The sequence below is a fragment of the Castor canadensis genome, chromosome 19, assembly GCF_047511655.1.
Source record: "Castor canadensis chromosome 19, mCasCan1.hap1v2, whole genome shotgun sequence".
Lineage (NCBI taxonomy): Eukaryota > Metazoa > Chordata > Mammalia > Rodentia > Castoridae > Castor > Castor canadensis.
This window is the reverse complement of record NC_133404.1, coordinates 3272064-3285221: the sequence shown is the minus strand read 5'-3', so window position 1 is coordinate 3285221 and position 13158 is coordinate 3272064. Positions and strand designations below refer to the sequence as shown.

The 13158-nt window shown below is 36.8% G+C and overlaps 1 protein-coding gene across 11 annotated transcripts in view; it reads left to right on the top strand.

The window, feature by feature from the left end:
- The window catches only part of Myo9a (myosin IXA), a 242541-nt gene that overhangs the window by 6133 nt on the left and 223250 nt on the right, over positions 1-13158 (top strand). The gene's annotated exons all lie outside the window — the stretch shown is intronic.

Below are 13158 nucleotides of genomic sequence, written 5' to 3'. Positions count from 1 at the left end.
CCAGCGGCCATCTGGAGTGTAATTTTACATGTTCAGTGAGGACAGGACTAGCTGTCCTGTGTCATGGATAGCTGGTTTGCTAAAAATTGGTTCTTTTTCACAGCTAGCAGTAATTGTGACTTTTTCTCAGTTTTGGTTTTTCTTAAATGTTAAGATTCTATATTTCTTTGAATGTGAAAGTATTCTTTTAAACTTACTTTCCAGAAAAGTTAGACTTTTCTGTTAATCTTAAGCCCATGATGCCCATGTATGTGGAAAGAATCAGCATGGGTTTCCAGCAGACCTAGAATCAGATCACAGCCTCCTTACTTATGATCATTCTGCTGCTTCAGAGCACATCACACACTGTTTGTCTCTCATATGGGGGATTCTTTTCCTCACAAGATTGAGGATTGTTGAGTTAAGCCTTTTTTTTTTTTTCCTTTCCTTCTTCAGAGATGGGATCTTGCTTTGTTGTCCAGGCTGATCTCAAACTCCTGGGCTTAAGTGATCCTCCTGCCTTAGCCTCCTTGAATAGCTGGGACTATAGATGTATGCTACCGTGCCTGACTAGAGTTAAACATCTTACATAAAGCACCAAGCACATAGTGGATATTGAACAAATCTTCCTCCCCTTCCCTTTTTTATTGTGACAGTGGGATTTGAACTCAGGGCCTCAACGCTTGCTAGGCAGGTGCTCTTGAGTGACTCTGCCAGTCCCCATGTCCCTCTTGATATGTCTATTTTTGTTATGTTTAAACAGGAGAGCAAGAATTTTAAGAACTTCATTATGTGGTTTAGGATAAGTGGCTAAAAGTTTTTTGTCAATAGGAGTAAATATTAGGATGGACTACTAGCTTTCTTTCAAGTGTGATCGTATTTCGAGCTAAAATATTTCAAAGAAATGCTTGTCTTGAGATCTTAGTACATAAGATTAATGGGTATCACAATGTATTTTGATTCAGTGTGAGGTGGTATAGCAAGATATGTTCTGTTTGCCACTGACAAACATTCTTTAAATCATTGACAGGTTTTAGTACTATTGCTGTTTGTAGTGTGTTAAGGATTTGTTTGAAATCTGTTTACTTTATCGATCAAATGATAGTGGGCTGAATAATCTCTGGATTTTTTTTTTTGAGACAGTGTTTTGCAAGATATCAGGCTGGCCTTGAACTTGCTATTTTCCTTCCTTATTTCAAGTGCTGGGGTTATAGGCATGTACCATCACTCTGTTTTTTTTTTTTTTTTTTTTAACTTATTTTTTGGCAGTACTAGGGTTTGAACTTAGTGGTGCTCTAATGGTAGGCAGATACTCTGTCACTTAGGCCATGCCTCTAACCTTTTTTCCTCTGGCTATTTTGGAGATAGGGTCTTGCTTTTTGCCTAGGTCTGCCTGGACCAGGATTGTCCTATTTTATGCTTTCTGCCATCACTGGGATGACAGGCATGCACCACCATGCCTTCCCATTGCAGTGGTATCTCTTCTCTTTTTTTTTGGGCCTGGGCTGATCTGGAACTGAAATCCTCGAAATTTCAGCCTAAGTCTAAGTTGGTAGGGTTACAAGTGTGAGCTGCCTGCACTGAATTTTTTTTTTTTTAAATGTCAGGGAGAAAGTTGTTGAGGGGACAACTTTTTTTTTTTAAATGTGTAGACATTTAAAAAAAAATTTTTTTTTTTGGTACAGGGGTTTGAACTCAGGCCTCACACTACACGTTGTAGAGGCAGGCACTTTACCACTTGAGCCACTCCACCAGCTCTGTTTTGTGTTTTTTTTTTTTTTTTTGGATAGGGTCTTATGGACTATTTGCTTCAGGCTAGCTTTGAACCACTGTCCTCCTAAGTAGTTAGGATTATGGACATGAGCCACTGACCCCTGGCTTAGATGTGTGTTTATAAGATTATACTTTTTCCTTACTTGTGACTTCACCTTATTTATTTATTTATTTCTTTAGTTTTCTTGCTGCCTGTTCACTTTCTTTGGCATAATAAAAGACTTGAAAAAATGTTGGAAAGTTGAAAGAAGAGAACAAATATTAACAGATCTTCCATCTAGATTCAGAAATTAACACTGTGCTATTCATAGTCCTGACCAAAATTCATTATATATTTTGTTGAAAGCAAGCTGTAAATACTGTCAGAGATGTTTGTATATATGTCCTGAGAAGTAGCTATTCTTTACATCACTAATTTACTATTAGCAACGCCTAAGAAAAAAATAGTCATTCCCCAGTATTACTTATGTGTTATTAAGTGTTCAGACTATTTTGAAATTTCTCAATTGTTCCTAAAAGTAATTTTTTCAAGTCAGAATTCAAGTGTTTTTGCATTTCATTTGATTATCTCTTTTAATGGAGAACAATTCTTTTGTCAGTTTTTCTTCCCTAAGAGACTGAAATTTCTTTGAAGAGAACAGATCATTTATCTTAAGAATGGCCTGTTTTTTAGGGTTACCTGATTGTTTCTTTGTGCTGTAGTTTAACTTGTTCTTCTAGTGTCTGTATAAACTGGAAGTTATGTTTTTTTCCCTCATTATCTTCCTTTATATTTTTGCCAGGTAAGTTTAATCATTCTGGAGAAAACCAAGGGTTTGGTCATGGAAAATAGTCCCATAAAATTAACTTTGTCAAGCACTTTACATTTTACTTTTTTATTGGCATGTATTAATTGTACAAAGAGGTTTCATTGCGATGTTCCCATACATGCATATAATGAACTTTGATTATATTTGCCTCCTATATTACCCTTTTTTTAATTCCCCCACAATCCAGTCCCTCCCCCCCCACCCCTTTAACTTTCTTACAAATTATATGGTTTGTTACTGGATGGGTGGTTTCCAAAGACTCTGGTCAGAAGACTCCTAGGCATTTGTGTTGCTCTAGAGAAGAATTCAGGCAAGATGAGAAAATGTAGTGAAAGTGATGGTAAAGTTTACTGAAGGTGAGGGGAAGGCACCACAAGAGAAAGCAGTGGGCTCCAGCCAGGTGGTACAGAAGCGCTGATCTCTCTTTTAAAGGACCTTTATTAATTGAAAGGACAAAGGGCAGGAAAAATCTGGGTGGTTTTTGAGGATGGGCTGGGGTAATTGACAGATTTGATTGATAAGGTCTTGCCATAAGACATGGGGCATGCTGTCATTTAATTACATGTATGAGGTGCATCAGTATTCATGTTTTAAGCAGGAAGCGTTTACCTGAGAGGTAATCAAGGGCAGGATTTCCCCCAAGGCTTTCTGTCTTTGACTAAACTTATAACTGCAAAGGATTTACAATTGAAGAGGACTCTACAACTGCTAAAATTTTGTAATTGAAAAGAAATTTATAATTGCAAAGGATAGCATTGGGCTGAGAAGAGGAGGGGTTTAATGTAAAATGGACTGAGAAAAGTCTCATGGTGCGTGGAAGTCCTATAGCTCCTTTTTCCTGTTTACTAGCCTGCCTCAGTTTCATTATGACTTTTTTGTGGTATTGGGTTTTGAACTCAGGACCTTCTGCTGGCTAAGCAAGCACTCCACCACTTGACCTACCACCCTCAGTCCTTTTATTTGTAGTGTTTCTCAGATAAGGTCTAGTGTTTTTGTCTATGTGGGCCCTGGGCCATTATCCTTCTATTTACCTAGCAGCTGGGATTTGGAGGCATGCGTGGCCTTGCTGGGCTTGTTTTTGGAACAGGGTCTCACTGGTTCCCCTTATTCCCCCACTTTGAACCATGATCCTCTTGTCTCCTTCTGGGATTACAGACTTGTTTTGCCATGCTTGACCCATGACCTTTTCATGTGTGCATAAAATACACTTCCATCATATCCCTTCCCCCAATTTCTCCCCATCTCCCTCTGGCTCCACCCTAAATATTTCCCTATTTATGTTCATGTCCTTCTTTTTTCTTTAGATCCAGGTTCTACACGTGAGAAAAAAACATAGCATTTTTCTTTTTGAATCTGGTTTATTTCACTTAACATGATGATCTCTAGTTCTGTTCATTTTCTTGTAAATGACCTAATTTTATTGAAAGTTATTATTTTGGGTGGTACTCGGATTTGAACTCAGGGCTTCCTGCTTGTCAGGCAGATGCCCTACCATTTGAGCCACTACACCATCTTTTTTTTTGTGTTGGGTATTTTTTTTAGGTGGTACTGGAATTTGAACTCAGGGCCTCACATTTGCTAGACAGGTGCTCCACCACTGCAGCCACTCTGCCAGCCCCATGTTGGGTATTTTTGAGATAGGGTCTTGCTTTCATTTTGCCCTAGCTGGCTCTTGCCTCCTGAGTAGCTGGGATGACAGGCGTGAGCCACTAGTGCCCAGGTCTATGTACTGTATTGTACCTTTTTTTTTTTTTTTTAAATTCTACTTACATATATTCTGGAGAGCATGGTGCATAAAGATTATTCTCATTTTTTTTGATGGAGACGTAATATTCTATATGGGTGTACTATAATTTATCCAACAAGTTTGGTTCTGATGCTTGTTTGTGTTTAATTTTTGAACTGTGTATAACTATGTAATAAATACTGAATAAATTAATTAAAAGATAAAGTTCTGGACTGGGGATGTGGCTCAGTGGTAGACTAGTTGTCTATCATTGGTGGGGCCTTGAATTCCATCCCCAACATCGCAAAAAAGAAAAAAAAGTTTTTGCACAAGTTAATTGAGAAAGAGGTGATTTATTCCAGAGAGCCTTACAGTCAGAGCTGACTTTGTTGTGTTTTGTTGGGAGAATTTTAGGAGAAATAAATGTAATTTAGCACACAATTGTATTTTCTTGCCTCTAAAAATTGGGCTATGGATGTTAGTGAATATTGACTAGGTTTTCTGGTACCAGGGTCTGAAGATTCATAGCTGATTTGCCTGCTTTTTCTCTGCTTCCTGGCTTGTTGAGGCATTGGAACTAGAAACCTGTTGTTTTTATGTAAGGGTCCTTACAGTTTGTCCTCACTGGTTTTTACTACAACGTTCCCTCTCATTCTTTTTTTCTTCAATTTTAAGTTCTCTGCTTTTGCTTTAAATTTCTGAGATGACAGGATTCCAAGCAGTCAATGCATACTTGCTTACAGTGTAGTAAGGCATATGACATGTGTATTATGAGTGTAAAGTGTAAGAGATCAGAAAAATACTCTATAAAAGGAGAAGGAAGAGTATCTGTTGGGATACAAGTAAGTCAGACTGGGGCTATGGAGTACTTACGGGAGTTAGGGAACCTAACCATTCAGATGTCAAATGTCTTTCTTTTTCTTTCCATTTTTGTGGTATGGGGATTGAACTCATGCTAGGCAAGTGCTCTACAATTTGAGCCATTCTCTGTTTTTTGTATTTTTTCCACTCCCTCCACTGCTGTCCTTCATCCCTGTCCCCCCAGTTCCTAGAATAGTTTCAGCAGGTATCATTTTTGCATTTACATACATGTATACACATTTTTTGTACTATATTTGCCCTCCTACCCCCTTTCCACTGGTACCTCCCCCACCCCCTCCTCTTGTAGGACCTGTTCTGCTTTCTTGTTCTGATTTTGTAGAAGGAAAAAAGAAAAGTGACATTTTTGCTTGTTTGAGATAAAGGTAGTGGACACAGGGAGTTTCCTTGTGACATTTCCATGTATGTATGTATTACACCCCCAATTGGTTCATTGCTCTAATTTTCTTCATTCTACTTTAGTCCCTTTCTTATGGTGGTTTCAGCCAGTTTAAGATTTGTATATTCATTCTAGTTTTCTTCTTTTATCCTATCCCTCCTGTACGTGGCCTCACCTTAGTGTGACCAGTGTTTCATAATATCATTGCATTTGTTTTAGGTCTGTTATTCCACATATGAGGGAGAACATGTGGCTTGTGGCCTTCTGAGCCTTGCTAACTTCACTTAAGATGATGTTCTCCAGGTCCATCCATTTACTTGTGAATGACAGAATTTCATTTTTCTTTGCTACTGAATAAAATTCCATTGTATATAAACACATTTTCTTAATCCATTCGTCAGTGGTGGGGCATCTTGGCTGTTTCCATAGCTTAGCTATTGTGAATAGTGCTGCAGTAAACATGGGTGTGCAGGTGCCTTTGCTGTAACCTGACTCACATTCCTTCATATATATCCCTAGGAGTGGGTTGCGGGATCATATGGCAGGTCTATTTTTAGTTTTCTGAGGAGCCTCCATACTGTTTTCCATAGTGGTTGTTCTAGCTTACATTCCCACTAGCAGTGTGTGAGGGTTCCTTTTTCCCTGGATTTTCTCCGTTTCTTTTTGTTTGTGTTCTTGATGGTAGCTATTCTAACAGGAGTGAGGTGGAATCTTAATCTGGTTTTGATTTGCATTTCCTTTATGGCCAGGGATGGTGAGCATTCTTCATGTGTTTTTTAGCTTTTGGACTTCTTCCTTTGAAAAAGTTCAGGTCATTTGCCCATTTCTTCATTGGGTAATTGATTTTTTTGGAGGAGTTTAGTTTTTTGAGCTCCCTTTATGTTCTGATTATCAGTCCCTTGTTTGATGTATAGCTGGCAAATATTTTCTCCTGTTCTGCGGATGACTTCTTCAATCTAGAAACCATTTTTTTTTGTTGTGCAGAAGCTTTTTAATTTCATGTAGTCCTATTTGTGGATCCTTTCTCTTAGTTGCTGAGCCAATTGAGTTCTACTGAGGAAGTCCTTGCCTACACCTATTGCTTCCAGTATGTTCCCTGCTCTTTCCTACACTGTCTTGAAGGCTTCAGATCTTTTTTAAGGCCCCTAATCCACTTTTTGATACTTCTACAGGGTGACAAACATGGATCTAATTTCAGTTTTCTGCAGGCAAATACCCAGTTTTTCCAGCAACATTTGTCGAAGAGGCTGTCTTTTCTCCATCATGTGTTTTTGGCTCCTTTGTCAAAAATTAGGTGGGCATAGCTGTGTGGATTCATATCCGGGTCTTCTGTTCCATGGTCTTCATGTCTGTTTTTGTGCCAAAACCATGCTGTTTTTATTGTGGCTCTGTAGTATAGTTTGAAGTCGGGTGTTGTGATACCTCCAAGCATTGCTCTTTTTGCTCAGTATTGTCTTGGCTATTCGTTGTCTTTTGTGTTTCCAAGTAAACTTCAGGGTAGATTTTTCAATCTCTGTGATGAATGTCATTGGAATTTTGATAGGAATTATGTTGAATATGTAGATTGCTTTTGGTAGTATAGCCATTTTTACTATGTTGATTCTACCAATCCATGAGCATGGAAGATCTTTCTGCCTTCTGTAGTCTTCTTCGATCTCTTTCTTCAGTGGTTTGTAGTTTTCCTTGTAGAGATTATTTACATCCTTTGTTAAGGTTATTCCTAGGTATTTGATTTTTTTTGAGGCTATTGTAAATGGAATTGTTTCCCTATATTCTTTCTCAATGTGTTCATTGTTGATGTCTAGAAAGGCTACTGATTTTTGTAAATTGATTTTGTATTCTGCTACTTTGCTGAAGCTGTTCATGGTGTCTGGGGTTTACTTGGTGGAGTTTTCCACGTCTTTTAAGTATGAGATCATGTCATCTGTGAATAGGGATAGTTTGACTACTCCCTTACCTGTTTATATTCCTTCTATTTCTTCTTCCTGTCTTATTGCTCTGGCTAGGAATTCCAAGACTATGTTGAATAGGAGTGGAGAGAGAGGACAGTTTCCCTCTGCTATCCACCATCTTGGATCTTTCAGTATTTGGTTTTGAGATAAGGTCTTGATAAGTTTTGCTCGAACTGACCTGAATCTCACAATCTTCCTGCCTCAGCCTCCACAGCGCTTACACCACCACACCCAGCTTCATAGTGATCTAAATGTCTTCTTGTAAAGTACCTGTTCAAGTTGTTTGTCCATTTTTTTCCTATTAGGAGGTCTGTCTTTTTCTTGCTGATTGTTACAAATTTTGTATGTGTTTTGGATATTAGTCCTTCCTTTTTATCTGTTAGAAGTATTCTTTATTTTTGTCTTTTATGTTCTCCTGTATTGTCATCTAAGAGTTTTTTTATTTTATTTTTTTTAGCTTTACCTTTCACAGGTTACCTGCAACAATTTTGTGGATGGATGGTGTGAGGTCAGGTTTCATTCATGTCCGCACTCCCTACAATCAGGTTTGATGAGTTCACCTTATTTCCATTGATTGTAGTGCCATGTCTGGCTTGTATTAAGGATCCATGTTTATAATGGGTCCATTTCTGACTTGCTATTCTGTCCCTTTAATTTGTTTTTTCTTACACTAGTTATGTACCATCATTACTGCATCTGAAAAGGCAAGTCTTCCTGCATTGTTGCTGTTCTTCAAGAGAAGAAGAGCTCTTCTTGGCTCTTGCACGTTCAGGTCTACTTTAGGATCACTTTGCCAAATGACATACACATGCATACACAATCCAATAAACGATAAAACAAAAAACAGTTGGGATTTTGATTGGAATTGCTTTAATTGTAGATTAATTGGGGAGAACTAACAATAAATCTATAATGATACAGTAAAGTCTTTTTTTTTTTTTTCAGGAGAAGTTTTTTAATCTTTTTGCTGGGTTTGTTCTTGAATACTTCACATTTTCCGATCCATTTAGAAGTAGTGATATCTTTCAACGATTTTTTTCTTTTAATGGGCATGAGACTTGAGCAGGCATGTTCCGAAGGGTAATATTCACATTTTCACTAAATAAATGAAAATGTGCTCAATCGTATTTTTATTTATGTATTTATTTATTTAGGTAGTACTAGGATTTAAACTCATGGCATTGCACTTGCTTCTCAGGTGGTGGCTCCAGCCCTAAAGATTATTTTCTAATTGTGTGAAAGCAGTCAGTATGCAATAGTAACCGTTTGCCTCTTTCTGACTTACTGTGCCTTTTGTTTTTTCTTACTTTCCTGTGCTGCCAAGGATCTCAAGCATAATGTTGGTGAGGGCCATCCTTCCTTTGATCCTGATCTTAAAGGAAAAATGTTCAGCCTTTTCCTATTAAGAATGCTGTAGGTTTTTCCAGAAACCATTTTTTTTTTAAATCAAGAAGTTTCATTCTATTTCTAGTTTCTCTTCCATTCATAACTCCTTTGGGTACATAAATAGTGAATTTTTTTCTCGATGACTTGAAATCTGGTTGATTATGGTTTCTAATATTTCTTTTATTTTTTTCTAGTCCTGATCCCTTTTTCCTTTTTTTTTTTTTCTTCCCATCATCATTCTCTCTTTCTCTCTCTCTCTTTTTTTGGTGGTACTAGGGTTTGAATTCGGGGCTTCCTGCTTGTAAAGCAGGCAGTCTACCGCTTGAGCCATACCTCCAGTTCCATGGAACTTTTAAAGTGTTGTCAGAGTGTGGTTACTGGGATTCCTAAGGGAAAGAGCATGTAGGTAGAAGCCATGTTGCCACTTAATACCTAGTCTTGGAAGTGCTCAGCCTCACTGCTGCTGTATCCTCCTGGTTGAGACAGTTCTAAAACTTCATTTATGTTGAAGGAGGAGGGAATTTAGGGGGAAGTATCAACATCACAATGTAAATCGTTATGTGGGATTGGATGTATGGTAGGTGAACCATGTTTGAAAAATACCTCTTGTTACACATTCATTCATCTTTTTGTTACTGATTTCTGTTTGTTTTCAAAGAACTTAATCTTACGATTTCAGGGCTCTTTTTCTGGATCTGCAATTTGCATACATGTTAGATTGTCTTTCTGTTTTGTGTTAGGGATTGAGAGTTTTGTGGCTGCTAAGCATATGCACTTTCACTGAGCTATATCCAACTGGCCTATCTCACTCTTTCTTTTGTTTTTTGGTATTTTTCTTGATTGACTATGGATAATTTTAGCTCTGTCTTTTGGTTCACTAATTTTCTCTTCAGCAATTTCATTTTATATTTCAATTGTGTTTTACAATTTTAGAATTCATCTTAGTTCTTTTTCACATTTGATAAGTCACTTTTTCTGGGTCTTTATAATATATACTTTATCTTTATTGCTTAAATGATTAGTAAGCAGTTATTTTATATTCTCTGTGTGATTATTTCTGAAATATGACATTCTTGCAGATCTGTTTCTACTCTTTGCTCTCATTTGTGGTACTTTTGTTTCTTGCTCCTTTGGTTACTTTTCTTGGGACATTATTAGATTTGTTCATGTGAATTTTAGATGCTTTTGGCTTTTCTGTATCACTTAAGTGGTATGAATTAAAGCCTCAGATCAGTTTGTGTGTGTATTTGGGTAGTGGTGGTATACTGTGTATCCTGTGGTTACCACTAACTGCAAACTGGCCTGTGTCACCTGTTTTTGTGTGGTCTGAAAACTAAGGATTTTTTTGTTTTGTTTTGTTTTTTTTGAGACAGAGGCTGACTTTCAACTTGCCTCTGCCTCTTGAGTGTTGGGGTTAGAGGTGTGCCCCACCATGCCTGGTAGGAATTTTCTTTCTTCTTCTTCTTCTTTTTTTTTTTTTTTCTAACATTTTTAAATGGTTAGAAAGAAAGTAAAATTTTGTGACATGAAAATTATATAAACTTCAAATTTCAGTTGTATTGGAATACTCACTGGTTTATGTACTGTCTCTGTGTTCATGTGACAGTGATAAAGAGCTGAGTTGAAAGAAACCATTTGTTATGCCCACTCATCTTTTTGATACTGAATTCTGTTTGTTTTTGGAGAGCAAAATTTATGATTTCAGTGGTCTTTCAGAGATTATGTAGCCTCCAAACCTTGCAGCACTTCTGTCTATCCCTTTACAAAAAGTTTGCTGACTCTAATAACTTGTCAGCAACTCTTCTTTCCCCCTTCTCTCTTTACTTTTCTGCTCATTGCCAAAGCAACTTTCTTCAGTTTTTAGAACATAAAATTAGAATGGGACGGATTCGCTTTGGATTATTTTATAAGTTCCAGCCATATAGCATAAGGGCTCCTGTCACAATCACCAACTATAGAGTGGGCCTTGAGCTTAGCTGCTATCATACATAAGACTAAAACCAAAGCCCAAGATTGGTTTCTGTCAGGTGCTCACTTAGCTTCACTGTTCTGCTTATCTTTCTGAGTTTCTTTCTTCTTGTGTATTTTGGGCTTAAAATTCTTAACTATCTTCAAAGCTTTTTGCTATTTTTTTTTTTTTTTGGTGGTTCTGGGGTTTGAACTCAGGGCCTCATGCTTGCTAGGCAGGCACTCTACCACTTGAACCACTCCATCAGCCCTCTTCAAACCTTTTTGATGCTTTTAATAATACATATTTTCTATTTTATTTAATTTTTATAATTTTAGTATAATTCTAAATAATTGTGCAAATTACTGGAAATGGGCATCTCCTTTTTACTTATTTTTTTGCCACGCTAGGGACCAAACTCAGGATCTCATGCGTATTAGGTACATGCTCTACTACTGAGTTATATTGCCAGTCTGCTGCATTCTTTTTTGAATATGAAGAAATTTTAAGGCTCCAGAGATAAGAGTAACTTGGACAAAGTTAGGTTACAGTTTGAGCATTTTTAATTCAAAAATCCAAAATGCTCTGAAATCTAAAACTTCCATTTCAACTTGGAAAGTCTAGGCAAATATTCCCAAATCCCAGCATCTTGAATAAAGGATACCCACCTGAATTAGTAAGTAGCAAATGGAGACTTTGACTTTAAGAAGCTTTTTTATGTTCTAGGAGTAGAGAAGTTAGGTTTGCATATTCTTTCTCACATTCTCAGAATTTAAAGATTTCTGATGCTTGTGTTTCAGTTACAGAGGACAAAAAAGGAATAACTTAAAGTAGTTTGGCAGGGAAAGATAACATCTCATACAGATATGCAAGAACTAAAAAATGTTGGGAAAGTGGAGAATTAATTTATACAATTCTGAAAATTTGTCTTAACTATGAATCAAAGATGAAAATGAGGATGTAGGTTGACTTTAATTGTGTACCTACTTTTTAAATCAATCATTGTGTTTTATATGTGGTATTACATTTACTCACATAGCAACTATGAAGTAGGTGAGGATAGTGATATCTTTAATAGGAATGCAAATATTTAAGGAAGACAGTTATTATTTTCCCAGGATTATATAGCTAGTAAGTACTCAGAGTAGGACATGAACCTCTGATGATGTGGGACTATAAAACTCATGCTTTCCCTATAAAATCATACTGCAAAAAAGTCTCTACATTTATTGCAGTACAATAGCCAAGCTTTGGAAACAGCCCAGATGCCCCATAACTGATGAATAGTTATGAAAATGTGGTGTACATACCCAATGGAGTTTTATTTAGCCATAAAAAAGAATGAAATTACGTTGCTTGCAGGTAAGTGGATAGAACTAGAGAACTTTATGTTAAACAAAATAAGCCAGGCTCAAAAAGTCAAAGGTTGCATGTTTTCCCTTATGTGGAAGCTAGACCTATAAGTTAAATATATATAGGTACATATTTGATCATATATATCACATATATCTGTGTATATATATAGATATATATGTATACACATATATAGTGAGAGAACAAAATTGTATTATTGATTCTGTGTGAGGGGACTATGGGAATTGGAAGAGGCAAAGAAAATATTAGAGAATGAAAAATACTGAATATGTGTACATAATATAATGCACTGTATTGTAAGTTGTTGAATATTAAGGTAGCATGGTGATAGCAAATGAGTAAATAAGGGGGAGTGGGAGGAAGAGGGTTAATTTGATTAAAGCATGATACATACAGGCCTGAAGTACCAAGGCATAACCCCCTTAGACTGTCAGTATATACTTAAAAAACATGAAGGTCAGGAGGGAAAAATAGGTCTTTTCCAGGGATGGGTACCAGTGGGAGGTGAGTGGGCACAAGGAAAGGGAGAATGAGGGTGTATTTGGTGGATGTGTTTTGTATCCATATATGAAAATAGAAGAATGACACTTGTTGAAATTGTTCTAAGAGGGAGAATGATGGAAGCGGTAACCTAACTAAGATATACTATAAGCACTTATGTAAACATCACAGTGTATCCCTCGTGCAACTATTATATGCTAATAACATTTTTAAAAGTTCTCTTAAGTGGTTAATGAAAATTTTATAAACTATATGGTTAACATCTCTATACTTACAGGCAAGTCCCTCAGACTTTCATTTAGATGCTATTTAGTTTTATTTGGACAAATCAAATATACATGTGGTTTCCAGGGTGACATGCATTAGAAATAGCAAATGAGAACAGAGCGACATTTATAGATTGTTAGCCTGACTGCATGAGAAACTTGTCTGTAAGGTAAAATAAAGCAATC